Raw genomic sequence first — 15,202 nt, 5'->3', positions numbered from 1 at the left:
CAACTTCCACTCAGAAAAGTGAACGAACATGAAATTGAGAAAATGCAATCAATGAATGAGGTCGTGTGGCAAAGGATAAAGATGTTCAGTTACTCAGCCTTTTCATCGTCTGAACATAAATAGGAAAAAAAGCAACATATACTGGATTTACTTGGTGGATAACATTATTGGCTTTTTTGTGATCTCCCTTAGTTTTAAGGAAAAGGGGTTTTTGGCGCTGCCTTTTTTTATATAATATTTCTACTGTATCATCCACCAAGGAATTTTTGGGTCTGTCAGTCATCTTTGTCCAGATATTCTGATTAATACTGGGTTTTTTCCTGCTCAGCAAATCTGAAAAGCACGTCCTTTCTTAGATTTTATATATACTTGTAAATATTTTAAAGAATAGACCTCTCCTGAGTCCTGAGCCTGAACCTCTGTTCTACTACCTTCCTTCTGGTGAAATTCATTTTCAAACTCTTCCACCAGTCTTTAACTTCTCTTCGACGACAGCGCTAAGAAAAATAATCCGTAACTCCGCTTTTTCCGCATTTCTATATATATGTGTATTGTATATATCTATATATATATATATATATATATATATATATTATATATATATATATAAATATATATATATATATATATATATATATATATATATATTATATATATATATATATATATATATAAATATATGTGTGTGTGTGTGTGTGTGTATGTATATATCACATATATAATGTCACTTTAATGTGTATGATAATATATATATTAAGCATCCAATATTCAACATGTATACATAAATATATATATATATATATATATATATATATATATATAATATATATATATATATACATACATACATATATGATATAAAATTACAGCATCCGACAGAAGTATAGGAAGGGGAGAATACACGACATATGGTATAATAAGGAAATGATAGCTTTAGTGAAAAAAATAAAGAAAAGTTTGAGGTGCAACGCTTGACAAAGGAAAATAGTATACAGATGTAGAAGAGAAAGAGTACAATAGCCAAGTCAAGGAGAGAGAGAGAGAGAGAGAGAGAGAGAGAGAGAGAGAGAGAGAGAGAGAGAGAGAGAGAGAGAGAAAGGTGAATTTTTTCGAGCACTTTAGGGATAATGAATGCAGACTTGATCACACAAGTGGAGAAATTTTATCAGAACTGATCGATGACGTGAGTGTTCTGAAGATTTGTCAATCGCTCAGAACAAGAAATGCCCTACTGGAAGTAGCACGAGTGTATGTAGCAGTTACTGGTAGTGACGTATTGTTTACAAGGGGTTCATCCACTATTCAGGAGTTGAAGTAGATGGATAGTGAGTGCAAATACGTGCTTGTGGGTGCGCGCGTGATGAGACGTATCCGTTACATTATAAAACACTCCACAGAAAAGAAAAAACAATAAATAATATGATTTAGAGAATACATTTTTAAGTAAATCCTCGGTAGACCAAAATGACGCGTAATTTACAACGCTCCTAGAGTTGAATTTTAAAAAGTTACCTATACAACTTGATTTTCTATGAAAGGACCACACACCCAGCAAAATATCCAATTATTAACGTATAATTATGAGACTATTATATCTGGAAAGCCCAATTTATATAACATTATGTGAAAGCTACAATACTGTCATAATCGATTAGAATAACAATAAGGTCATTAATACGTCCAAAATTATTTTCCGAAGTTTCCGTTAAAATCCTATTTATAGATCTCTCTCTCTCTCTCTCTCTCTCTCTCTCTCTGTTATAAGTAGAGGAAAAGACCCCATATAGACTCCACTTTTCTAGCCCCGCCCCCCGCCCCCCACCCCCCCAAGGGGCGTGGCTACCCCCCTCCTGATTGGCTCATTGTACGTACGTGAGGCCTAAAAAAGGGGGGGGCGGGGCAACCCCAAAACCCCCAAAAGGGGCGTGGCCACCCCGACCCCATATAGACTCCACTTGTCTGGGGGGTGTGGCCACCCTGACCCCATATAGACTCCACTATTCTGGGGGGCGTGGCCACCCCTGACCCCAAATTGACTCCATTTGTATTATAAGCTCATGTACGTACATGAGCTCATAATTGACTCCATATGTATGATAAGTTCATGTACGTACATGAGCTCATAATTGACTCCATTTGTCTTACAAGCTCATGTACGTACATGAGATCATATTAGGGGGGCGTGGCCTCCCCTAACCCCAAATCGACTCCACTTTTCTACCCCTGTGACGTCACATAACTATAAGGGAATAAAACCATCCTTTCAACCCTCCACTATTCTGGGGGGCGTGGCCACCCCTGACCCCAAATTGACTCCATTTGTCTTACAAGCTCATGTACGTACATGGGCTCATATTAGGGGGGCGTGGCCTCCCCTAACCCCAAATCGACTCCACTTTTCTACCCCTGTGACGTCACATAACTATAAGGGAATAAAACCATCCTTTCAACCCTCCACTGACCCTGACCCCAACATAATTGACTCCATTTGTCTAACAAGCTCATGTACGTACATGAGCTCATATTAGGGGGGGGCGTTGGCCATCCCCTAACCCCAAACCCTCGACTCCACCTTTCCTACCCCCACCCTGTGACGTCACGTAACTCTAAGGGAATAAAACCATTCTTTCAACCCCTGACATACCCCCTGTGACGTCACGTAACTCTCCGGGAATAAAAACCGACATTTCAAGCCCTCACCCCAAATTGACTCCACCTTTCCTACCCCCTGTGACGTCACGTAACTCTCCGGGAATAAAAACCAACATTTCAACCCCTCACCCCAAATTGACTCCACTATTCTACCCTGTGACGTCACGTAACTCTACGGGAATAAAAACCAACATTTCAACCCCGCACCCCAAATTGACTCCACTATTCTACCACTGTGACGTCACGTAACTCTCTGGGAATAAAACCATTCTTTCAACCCCCGACCCCAAATTGACTCCACCTTTCCTACCCCCTGTGACGTCACGTAACTCTCCGGGAATAAAAACCAACATTTCAACCCCTCACCCCAAATTGACTCCACTATTCTACCCCTGTGACGTCACATAACTCTCTGGGAATAAAACCATTCTTTCAACCCCTGACCCCAAATTGACTCCACCTTTCCTACCCCCTGTGACGTCACATAACTCTCCGGGAATAAAAACCAACATTTCAACCCCCACCCCAAATTGACTCCACTTTTCTACCCCTGTGATGTCACGTAACTCTACGGGAATAAAACTTGACCCCACCCCACCGACCCCAATAGACCCAGTTCACTGTTTTTTGCGACTCATGTCCCCTTTAATTGTTTTCAAAGTAACCGGGACGTTTACCTCATCCTCCTCCTATAAAATCTCTAAATTTATATATGCACATTGCGAATATACTCTCTCTCCCTCCCTCCCTCCCTCCCTCCCTCCCTCTCCCTCTCTCTCTCAGCCGTTACATTTTGTTTTATATATATATACACAGCTGCTTAGATATTCAGAGTATCATGATAAAAGGATATTTGGCGACTGACTTCATCCACATGTGATATCTCCCCCAATAACCATATCAGAGTCAATGTTATCTGATGATGAATCACGCACACACACACATATGAAGAAACGAGACCTTATCGCCATATTTGCCCAGCTGACTTCACGCCAACGTGAAATTTTATTTTATAGAATTTGAGTCATAATCTAGGTGGCGAACACAAGGACAAAGGTACACATTTCAATTTTGTTTATTTATTATACCGAGTTTGAAAGAGGTTGAAAAATCAAATTACAGACGGAATTGTTATTTTATATTTATAACCAATCCTAAATACAGGGGAATGAATTAATATTCCATACAAATACATACATTAGAAAAAAACTGTACAAACACGAACGCGATAATATGCGCATTCGCTTTTCAAAAACAATACTTCAACGAAACATACTACGGCTACTATATATTTTCTAACTGTTCCTTCACATCACAGCCCTTAGTATATACCACAAACATCTTCTCCAGACTTTCCGACCGTGTATTTTTTTTTTTGAAGACGACGACGTTCATCTAACACCTCAAAGCTTTTAAATTTAGCTAACAAGTTTTTCATATATAAATCTTCCACACACCTTTCCTCCAACAGGGATAAATTCTTTTTCATTATAGCCACGCAGCATATTTTACCAATTTTGCTCATTTCATCACTGAATGTAGCTAACACAGGTAAATATTGATTCAACCAAGTCGTATTAACCAGTCCGCTCTGACCGATGCCAGCGGGAAAGATAACATATTTGACATAGTCATACGATGATTTAAATAATTCTTCCTTCAATTTCTTGACCGAAGAAAAAAAGTGATTGAACCTCATATGTTTGGTATCTCTGCCCAAACGATCGGCGTGATCTTCATCTTTGGAATAAGCCACGCTCTTTTGCGCGTATTCATTATCTTCAATGGGGGCACCAATACCGTATTGTGTTAATAAGGTAGCTATGGTGGGTAGATCAACTTCTTCGTCGCATTCCCAAGATGTGATATTTTCAGGTCTTTTCACAATGGCGGACCCTTCAATACCCCTATCACAAAGACAGCATATGATGCACCAGTGCGAGAATATCAAAAACCTGCCAATTCGGCATATGGATAAGCTCGAATGACGTCCGCCACAACACCGTAATTCCTGCATGTCACACAGTTAGTGGCCACTACTAGACACATATTCCTCTTCCTGAACTTGTTTTCGGACAAGTTCCCGAAAACTAACTTGCAAGAGGAGGCTGATGAAGCCATGGCGAGAGTTCACGTCTTGATGTGACAATCCTTCAAGAGATAATGAACTACGAAAGCCCCGCTACCAAGACCCCTTTATCACAATCACTGATTACAACCTGTTTGTGACGAAGCATCAAGCCTCTCCCAGCAATGATTCAGACTAACATGAATAAACAAGTCTTATCATTCCCTCACGCCAAAGGTCATCCACACATGACTCATTTTATCAAAATCAGTATCACTCCAGTCATGTTTCTCGCAGACACGAATAAACAAGCCTTATCATTTCCTCACGACAAAGGCCGTCCACACACACACACACACACACACACACACACACACATATGACTCATATATAAAACTTCCACACATCTTTCCTCCAATGGGGATAAATTCTATCGCTACAAGGCGTGAACTTCATCTTTGGAATACAATACTTCATCGAAACACCATATGTCACACCTGATTATTACTTCCCAACTGAACACCAAAAATACAACCGACAAGGGAAAATTGATGTTATTCCTTACCCAAAGTGTATAGAGTAAGTGCAACACACCGACCCTCCGTCCCTACAAGTATTTCTCTTGACCGAAACGTCATTTCCCTCCGTCACTATTCAGTAAGTAGCATATAAAACACTTTCCATTTACTTGAACATATAGTATAGTAAATATTAAAAAACAGCAATAAGATTCATCTGTATATGGAATAGATATTCTTATAAAATAATGTACCCGTTGAAAGAAGCGGAATATATAAAACAGTCATTATTCCTCCCTTTCAGATATGGGAAATAACCTCTTAGGTAGTGAACTGTCAGCCGACGAAGTAGCCACTCAAGTCAGACACCATTACTATTATGGTGTTGGAACCCCAAACTCATTTATTAGGAAGGTGAAAACGGGTCATGACCATGAAGCAGGAGAAGAAGAAGAAGTAGCAGGAGATGCAACAACTACCACTGGCAGCCCACAACAGTGCAACCCCCGATCAACTTCGCCACCACCCACTACTGAAGGAAACGAGCAACCCGGTGAAGGTATGTAAAAACCGATGTATATATTTATTTAATAATAGTTCCTGATTCCATAGAAACACGCACTCTTTTTCTCCGTTTCCCCGTTTTTCCGTTCAAATGCATTATGGGCATAGTAAAAAAACACCTATATAATTATTCATAAGGATTTATTGACCACATAAAGAGTTTACAAATTCAATACACTAATCGCTGTCAGACCGTCTCAGCACGCATCCCAATATAACTTCCACGTGTATCCTTATTTTAACCTGAATATGCCGAAAAACGTTTAAGAGGAAACGACTAAGACGTCTTAGCAGTTTAACACCGACGTTCATGGGCGAATGATTCTCACAGCTCATCCTGAAATAAGTAAAAAAGTTATGTGATTGAAGGTGTATGATACATATATAGAATATATCCTTAATAGAATGTAAATGGAGTAATATAAAAATCAAAGAAAAATATGCATTTACCTTAGTTGTTCAAGATGCGGAGACATTCCTTGTACGTAATAGCACGTTTGACCCCCGACCACCTCCAATGTGAACATTTAAAACTTTTTCAAATATTTAAAATAATATCCTGTTATCCATTTATCATTACCTCCCACGAGTGAATGAGAATACATTTTGTGTATTAAGGGATAATACTGCTTTCACACCACGGTGACTCACGCAATGAACAAAAAAAACTAACGTAAAGACCGCACTTGTACGATTTATCAGGTTGTATTTGTTTTATTAGGCGATAGAGGTTATATTCGGGATGCCGCATATATAAATTTAGAGAAGTCCAATTCGAATAAACTTTTGGATTTATACCGTAACTATCAAAAAGAAGATTATATTTCTAGGTGATTTTTGTTTTTCCATCGTAAAAAACATACCCAATGACCAACAATATTAATATTCAGTTAGACGAAGATAATGTATTAGATATAAAACTAAAGGTTTAATTCTACTTTCTGGCAATGTCAATAATCCTACTTCATCCGAAGCGAACACACCTAAATATTTAACCCGGTCACCGAGTGAACCTTTTAAACTTATTTCAATTTCTTTTGTATCCATTCCATTTAACCCCTAACATCACACTGAATAACCCTATCCGCATCCACCGTTAAAATACCCTTGGTATCCCCAAAAAGTAAAATAATGCAAGGGCTAGGCGTAGCCGTACCCAGCCTGATCGATATTCGCAGGTTTGCCGAAATTTCCACTGGCATGGAATCTTCAACATCTTCCACCACAAAATTAAAGCAGTAAATAGCTCTACCATTTTTAAAACTATCATAAGTGATCAGATTATCACCTATACTTTTCTGCGTCTCGTGATATAATTGCATGAAGGTATTAGGGAAACTACATTGAATATTATATACCGTATTCCCATTAACGGTAATATGTATATTATTTTAAATCGAAGATTGAAAATATAGACTATTGGTCGCGTAATCACCTGAAAATGTTTCCATATCAATCATGGCCAATGTGATTTTTTCAGGTATACAACTGTTAAAAGGCTGATCAATTAAAATCGAATTTTCATTTTGCCCCAATAACGTATGTCTTGTATAAAGTCTTATCAAATATATATTGTATAGGATTAACTGCTATCGCTTCATTTAAAGCCGACATTGCGTTATAATGTAATGTGGGGTCAACTCTATCGATCCCATAATTTAGCCTTTCTATATTCAGCACATTTAAATGTCCGTCTGTGTGGGCGCCCATAACCCAATTATTATTCGCTAATTCGAGTCTAAGTCTCAAATCAACCGAATCCAGTAAATACATGTCTATAGTCGCTATATCCAAAAGAAGTGGAAAATATGTATGCACGCCCCTCGTTTTGAATGTCACCCATAACTTTCGTCTCCCACCTGCTGGTTTGACCGAAGGTATTGGCAGTAAATTGCCGAGTTACCCCATTGTGTTACATGATAGTCATCGTATAAAAATCCCGCCCGGCCGGTGGTAGGTAATGCAGAGGGTTTTTATCATTTTCAACATTTTGATATATGATTGATAGTTAAATACCGGACAGGATTCCACCAACTTTTCATTCAAGAAAACGGAAGCGGATTTAAATAATGTATTATAATACCATTAACGACAGACACATGGACATCATCCGCTAATTGCGTGTTGTCCCTATCTATTGTGATATATAATTCTAAAGCTTATACTGACAAATCTAAGAAAGAACCTGCCACCCATTAACGCGAAATTCTATATATTTATCAGATAGAACTTGATTTATGGAAATATTACAAGGTGTAAAATCCAGTCTTTGCCTTTGAATTAATTGAAGTTTCAATAATCTCCGTCTATTAAAACATTCGGGAACAATCTGCGATATACCCGCAATATACGATGAAACAGGAACTTGATTACCAGTTCCGGGTATGTTAGGAACTACGCTAGCCATGTTTTGTGTTTATATAATTTTAGATGAAGGGGTAGAACGAGTTGCGTACCCGCCGAATGTCAATTGATGAATGAGTTACAAAAGATCGTACACGTCCTTATTATATTTACTCCTAGATTTAACTCGTGTGCCCTTCCTCTTCCTCCGTTTTTTCTTTGCCTCCCACACTCGACCGTCTAACTAATCGTTTCACTGTTTTCTTCCGTCTCGTTCTCCTTCTCCTTCCAGTACCCGCTTAAAAATTCGTTGTCCAGTAGTTTTTTGTTAGGGCCCTTATTACCATTTCGTTTTATGGATTCTTTTAAAGGTAAACCGCTGTTTACCATATCAGATAACACAGATCTACCGAATTCATTAACTGAAGGTTTCGCGGCATTAAATAGAAAAGGAAGCACTTTCCGTGCAACGCCACTTATGGCCGAAAAAAAACCGCTTCCCCTTCTGCGGCCGGGATAGAAAACGGAAATATCCTCAAATCCCGCTCCTCTCCTTAAATAAAGGGTCTGATAAAAAAATAGTTTTTTTAAATTCCGCCTCGAAGGAGGCGCGAATAACACTCTCATTTTAACTGTTTATACTATTCCCATACAATTTAAGTGGAACTTGATTCGCAAGTTCTAGTTCACTCGAGGGTGTTACGATCACGAAAATAAGGAATGCCAAGGGTGAACATCGAATATATACGCACCTATTCATCTAATTTTCCCTCTAGGTTTTATACGGAGCAGGTGCAAGGTCACTCGAGTCTTTAGTGAAATGTAAAAGGTGACCATTTTGATCCGTGATAAGAATAGAAATCTGATCCAAGATGTTCGGTTCAACAATTTGTAGACTGTATTATGTATTCCTTTTCCTCTACCACTTGCTAAAGTAAAACAGTCCAATATATTTACTAGTCTCCCGCCAAAAATCGTCGGTTGAACTATATCCGTATACACATATATAATACCCCTACAATTATCAGGTAGAGAATCAAGGGAAATGTGTTCATTCAGTTCACGCCCGCCATATATTTCATAACCGGTATTAATATGAAAACCTAATAATTTCGCGGCTTTTCCGCTAAATTTGACATATATACTTTTAACGTCCCCCGTTCTCAATTTCTCTCTCTTGATACGTGGTATAGTAATTCTCCTTGAAATCTTCATCCCAATGAAATATACCGTTACTATTAAAATAATTATGAAATTATCACCGTAATAAACTTTCAATAATCATACAGCGTCCTTATTAAGAGCTCTCACGAGTTCTTCATATCCCCCGCTAACATTGCTATTCTCGGTCTATACAAATATGTATGCCTATCACGTTTATGACGCTCTGTAATAAATTCGAGAGTGAATAAATCATCTTTGGATAATATAGCGTAATAACTCCCCGGGAACATGATCGAAGCTAAACCTACTTCATATTCAACCCCATTAGGTAATAATATAGGTGTAGGTAATCTATTGGCAAATTTCGAAGGTGTATTTTTGGTATACGTGTCTAAACAGCCGAGACTGCTCAAATATATGGTGTGTTCACCAGCCATGTCGGTTAAATACTATGACGGGTATATGTCACGTATGGTATTTATAAGAAAAGTTCGATAGCGTTTTATCTAGGTCTTATATGCAGAACGCATGATAGAACCCCCATTTCAGTAAACATTATTTCTTCACCGTTTCTGATCCGAGACATCGATAGTAATGTAATCAACCATACGTCAATGGTATTAAAGGTTTATAAATGGCATTATGCGGACCTTTACCACATGCACATCCTAAACGTGAAGCAGTCTAAGAGATTAAACATTTATCACCCAAAGATGGTAGGTTAAGGTTAACGATACGGCGGAATCAGTAAACGTATTCAACGCCTTGTGGAATATATTTCTACCGTGATGAGGTCTCAAACGCACCCGAACTGTATATTAAATACCTGACTTTTTCATTGAAACCAAACATATTAGCTGCTTTAGCACTGAGTTTAATCGTAATGGAATCAATCATATCAACTTTGGCCCGCTCCGCATCGATATGTGAATGCTCATTTTCTTCGTGTCATCATTCCAGAGAATAACCGTCCCTGCGGATAGCTCCGCGAATATGCTCACGTAAAAATTCAGATAATTGTTCAATAATTTGCGTATTAAACGCTCTAGTCATGACATTCATATCACCACCCAACAAAACCCGAAAATGGACTTATAAATATACGTATAAACGCGTTTCCCATCGGACTCGTTATAGAATCGCGTTAAATTGAGTAGTAAAAATCAACGTCTCCTGGTTTAATAGCGTAATAGAATTTCGGGAGAAAAAATGACTCCCACTAGCCCCATTCATATTCCACTCCTTTCGGTAATGATATAGGGACGGCTAACCTATTGGTAAATTACACGCCCGATTTTCTGGAAATGTACCTATACAGGCATTGCTATTCACGTATATGATGTGATCGCACACATGTTGAATGTTAGACTGTGACTAACAATGGGCATCGGGTTGATAATATATTGTACATAAAAACCTCCACGTTCATGTTTATGTCCACACCATATTTCATAAATTTGTTATCACACAGATTGTCACGTCATTAAAAGAAAATGTCCAAGCCTCTAACCGCCATGATGAATCATCCTCACCACCCTCCGATCCAAGTAAAATTTATTATTAATATTATTATTATTATTATATTATTTTTTTTTTTTTTTTTTTTTTTTTTGCTCTATCACAGTCCTCTAATTCGACTGGGTGGTATTTATAGTGTGGGGTTCCGGGGTTGCATCCTGCTCCTTAGGAGTCCATCACTTTTTTCTTACTATGTGTGCCGTTTCTAGGATCACACACTTCTGCATGAGACCTGGAGCTACTTCAGCCTCTAGTTTTTCTAGATACCTTTTCAGGGGATCTTGGGATCGTGCCTAGTGCTCCTATGATTATGGGTACGATTTCCACTGGCCATATCCCATATCCTTATTATTTCTATTTTCAGATCTTGATACTTATCCATTTTTTCCCTCTCTTTCTCTTCAACTCTGGTTTTGTCCCATGGTATTGCGACATCAATGAGTGATACTTTCTTCTTGATTTTGTCAAATTCAAATCAACGTCACGTCTGGTCTATTGCAAGTATCACCTATCCGTTCTGATACCATAGTCCCCAGAGGATCTTTGCTGATCGTTTTCTATCACCCTCCCTCAGGTTGGTGCTCGTACCACTTATTACTGCAAGGTAGCTGATGTTTCTTGCACAGGCTCCCAGTGGAGGGCTTTTTGCACTGAATCATGCCTCTTTTTGTACTGGTTCTGTGCAGTGCCGGGCATTCACTTGCTATGTTTGGTTTATGGGTTTCATTTTTCGTATGCACTTCCTACATATGGGAGAGATGTTATTTTCGTCTATCGTACTTTGAACATATCTTGGTTCTTAGGGCCTGAATCTTGTGCCCGCTGTTATCATTCCTTCAGTTTCCTTCTTTAGCTCTCCCCTCTGAGCCATTGCCAATTTGTCATCCGCTGGCTAGTTCTTTAGTCTGTCTCATGTATTGTCCGTGCATTGGTTTGTTGTGCCAGTCCTCTGTTCTCTCTGTCTTTCTCCTGTCTCTGTATATTTCTGGTGGCTTCGTCTACTTTTATTAGTCCTTCTTTTTCCCATGCACTCTTAGCCACTCGTCTTCACTGGTTTTCAAGATATTGCCCCAGTGCTCTGTTTTCAATGTTGACGCAGTCCTCTATACTTAGTAGTCCTCCCCTCCTTCCTTTCGTGGTATGTATAGTCTGTCCGTATTTGCTCTTGGGTGTAGTGCTTTGTGTATTGTCATTTTGTTTCTGGTTTTCTGATCTATGCCTGCGGTAGTTCTGCCTTCGTCCATTCCACTATTCCTGCGCTGTATCTGATTACTGGCACTGCCCCATGTGTTATGGCTTTTATCATATTCCTCCATTGAGTTTTGACTTGAGTATCGCCTTGAGTCTCTGCATATATTCTTTCCTGATCGTGGTTCTTCATCTCTTGGTGTTTTATCTCCTCCTTCCATTATTCCCAGGTATTTGTATCCTGTCTCATCTATGTGTTTGATGTGCCGCTCCCATCTGTAGCTTTATCCCCTTCAGTTCTCGTTACTTGCCTTTTTTGTATGTTGGACTAAGGCGCATTTTTTCTATTCCAAACTCCATTCTGATGTCCCCAGATACAATCCTTACAGTCTTGGATTAGGGTATCTATTCCTTGATGCTTTTACCATACAGCTTGATGTCGTCCATGAACATCAGATGGTTTGATTTTGTTGTTTCTCTTTTCTTGAGTTGGTACCGGCATCCTTCATTCTTTGTAGTATTATTATTATTATTATTATTATTATTATTATTATTATTATTATTATTTTATTATTATTATTATTATTATTATTATTGCGGTTTTGCAGCTGTTATTATTATTATTATTATTATTATTATTATTATTATTATTATTATTATTATTATTATTATTATTTTATTATTATATTATCAACACGTTCACTCCCGGTGCTTATTTAAAATGATCTTACAGATCCCTTCGCTGAAGAACTTCCCATAGATGAAAGATTTGATGGGGAGTAATAATAATAATGAAAAGCATCGCGCGTTGGTGGAGGTGTAGGAACCAGAAGGGAAATCTTCACTCACGAGGGAAAGAACGGAGGGTAATAAGGTAGTGAGTACCATTCATTATGCGGCTGCAGTAGGGTCACACATTGACGTGGCAATGAAGTTAAGTAGTAGCATAGCCCGATTACGCGAAGATGTGCACAGTAATTTCCTTGAAAAGAGGTATTCGCTCGGCTATGCTATACTTGTGCGTTATTATCACCAGCGTGATATGCTAGGGCGCATGAATGAAAAAAGTGCTTTTTATGTATGTACTCCCCCCCACCCACCCTCACTACGTTGATTGACTCGATCTATGACTCCTGGAGGAGGCTATTGAGTTTATAGCTAATAACTTGGAAGAGAGACTCAACCGTTTACTGGAGGGTTCGGGTTGGTGTATGACCTCGCTGGATAGGGTTGTTGAAATCATTATCACGCGGTGAGTTAGTGAATATTAACTTCAAGGTGTTATCCCAAGGGAGTCCGCGGTAGTGATCAGGTTATCAATATTCAGTCCGGGTACAAAACTGTGTCGTTACAGCGTTAGAAGTGTTAACGTTGTACTCCGGGATAACCCTCCCACACGTATTAACAACCTCCTGTGTCTAATGAGGAGGATGGGGAGGGGACAATTTAATATCAAACACCTCGCCACATATGCCGTTGACCCATGACTCTTTTCAAAACATTAGAAAAGGGGAATAACCTCAAAAACATATATCTGTATAAATTAGGTGAATTAGTCATGGGGAGAACAGCGGAAAAAACATTGGACGGTACATCGGGTCGAGGAAAGGGTGGTAACCCCCAAAGCCCTCATTTGGTCACGTTGTTATTAATCACTGACGACCACGTCCGCGTTGATTAAGGATATGTTGGCATTCGTGAAGAAGTTCCGGACACGGATTCAAGCAGGGGCGGGGGATTGAGCACGCGGGTGGTATGTGTTACAATTGTTTGACTTTGTTAATAGTCCACCATCCGTGAGGCACACACAAAGGACTGTACTGCTCGAACCACTGTCGAATACCCACCCGAAAACCCGCCAATTTAAAACAGTTTACTAAAGTTAAAGCTCTGCTGCCAATCTCGCACATGGCTTTCCTGATTTTGAGGCGTATAATATTCAACCGAAGACCCGGAGAAGACGATCCAAGATAGTATCTCGGCAGAAAGCTTTCGCTTACTGCTACGTGATCGTTGACGGTAGAACGGGGAATTAAAATTGTACCCATAGACTAAAGTCACGGGAGAGAAATGCGTTGATGATTGTTTGCAGAACATGAACCGGGACTGGGCGTTATTGCGTGAAACGAATGCGTGCGTATCCTTTACATATGACTCCTGAATCCACCCCATAAGTTTGAAGCGAGCACTCATTGCGAGGATGTAACGTCGAATTCAAGGCTGGAGTCACGAAAATGCGACATCACGCTCATTTTGTGGCCACGGGACAACTTTTTTGTGTGTGACTGTGTCACATTGTAATTTGAATATGCAATTTAAGGAGCCAACTTTAACAGTGTTCGTACACAATTTGTCATTATTGACATCGCCCTGGTCTTGAAAGAGGCGGGGGCTCAGCATGATTTTGAAATCTGAAACGCGAGGGTAGTAAAGTTTTTACTCGGCCAGATAAAAAAAAAAAAAAAAAAAGGGCAAATCTGAGATTCGTGGATAGCAACAACGTGGATTAGGGGGACCCTTTTCTAGTCTCGCTCGAGTCATATCAAACAGAAGGTTCCCTCGAAAATCGCACGTCAGTTTGTTAATCCAGTATTCGGGATTGTCTCGATTTGTTAGTTTTGGGTACGGTAAACAGTACTACCCTTATGATTATGTGACGGGTTTCAATATCTGCGAAAGCCGGCATCCCTTCTCGAGAGTGTTTTGATTCGGAACTTAAGGGAGAAACCCTTCCAGCGGGGGGCTATGCACACGTGGTCAAGGTTTGGACGCCGCTAATTGCACCAATCTTTAGATTACACATTTTGTATTTGTTAATGGATGGGATTATTAGCCGACGTTTATTTAGCTTGGAGGAAGGCTGCCATGGGCGCAATTCGGACTAGACCCCGCCCGTTACCTGACTTCTACCTCTCTCTCACTCGATGCTTTCCTATATTCCTCTAAAAATTCGTCTCCCCTCATTTCGAATGGTGAACTCTATCAATTAATTGTAAAAAAAACATCCGCGGCGGTTTTTGTAGTCTAGTTCGGAAGGCAATGCGTAGCTAATAATCCAGAGTTAAAAATCCCAGGTTTTTAGGGTGGGGGGTGATCCTCAATCGTATAATATTTTACGTTGATTCACAGTTTGTATCCCACAGTATGAGTAAATACAAAATGCCCTTGGGTGAAATAACTGAACTTT

The 15,202-nt window shown here is 39.3% G+C and overlaps 1 protein-coding gene across 1 annotated transcript in view; it reads right to left on the bottom strand.

The window, feature by feature from the left end:
- Window positions 1-15,202, bottom strand: part of LOC135216376 (coiled-coil domain-containing protein AGAP005037-like) — a 1,031,334-nt gene that overhangs the window by 892,704 nt on the left and 123,428 nt on the right. The gene's annotated exons all lie outside the window — the stretch shown is intronic.

The sequence above is a fragment of the Macrobrachium nipponense genome, chromosome 6, assembly GCF_015104395.2.
Source record: "Macrobrachium nipponense isolate FS-2020 chromosome 6, ASM1510439v2, whole genome shotgun sequence".
NCBI classification, from domain to species: Eukaryota; Metazoa; Arthropoda; class Malacostraca; order Decapoda; family Palaemonidae; genus Macrobrachium; species Macrobrachium nipponense.
This window is presented reverse-complemented; position numbering and strand designations above follow the sequence as displayed.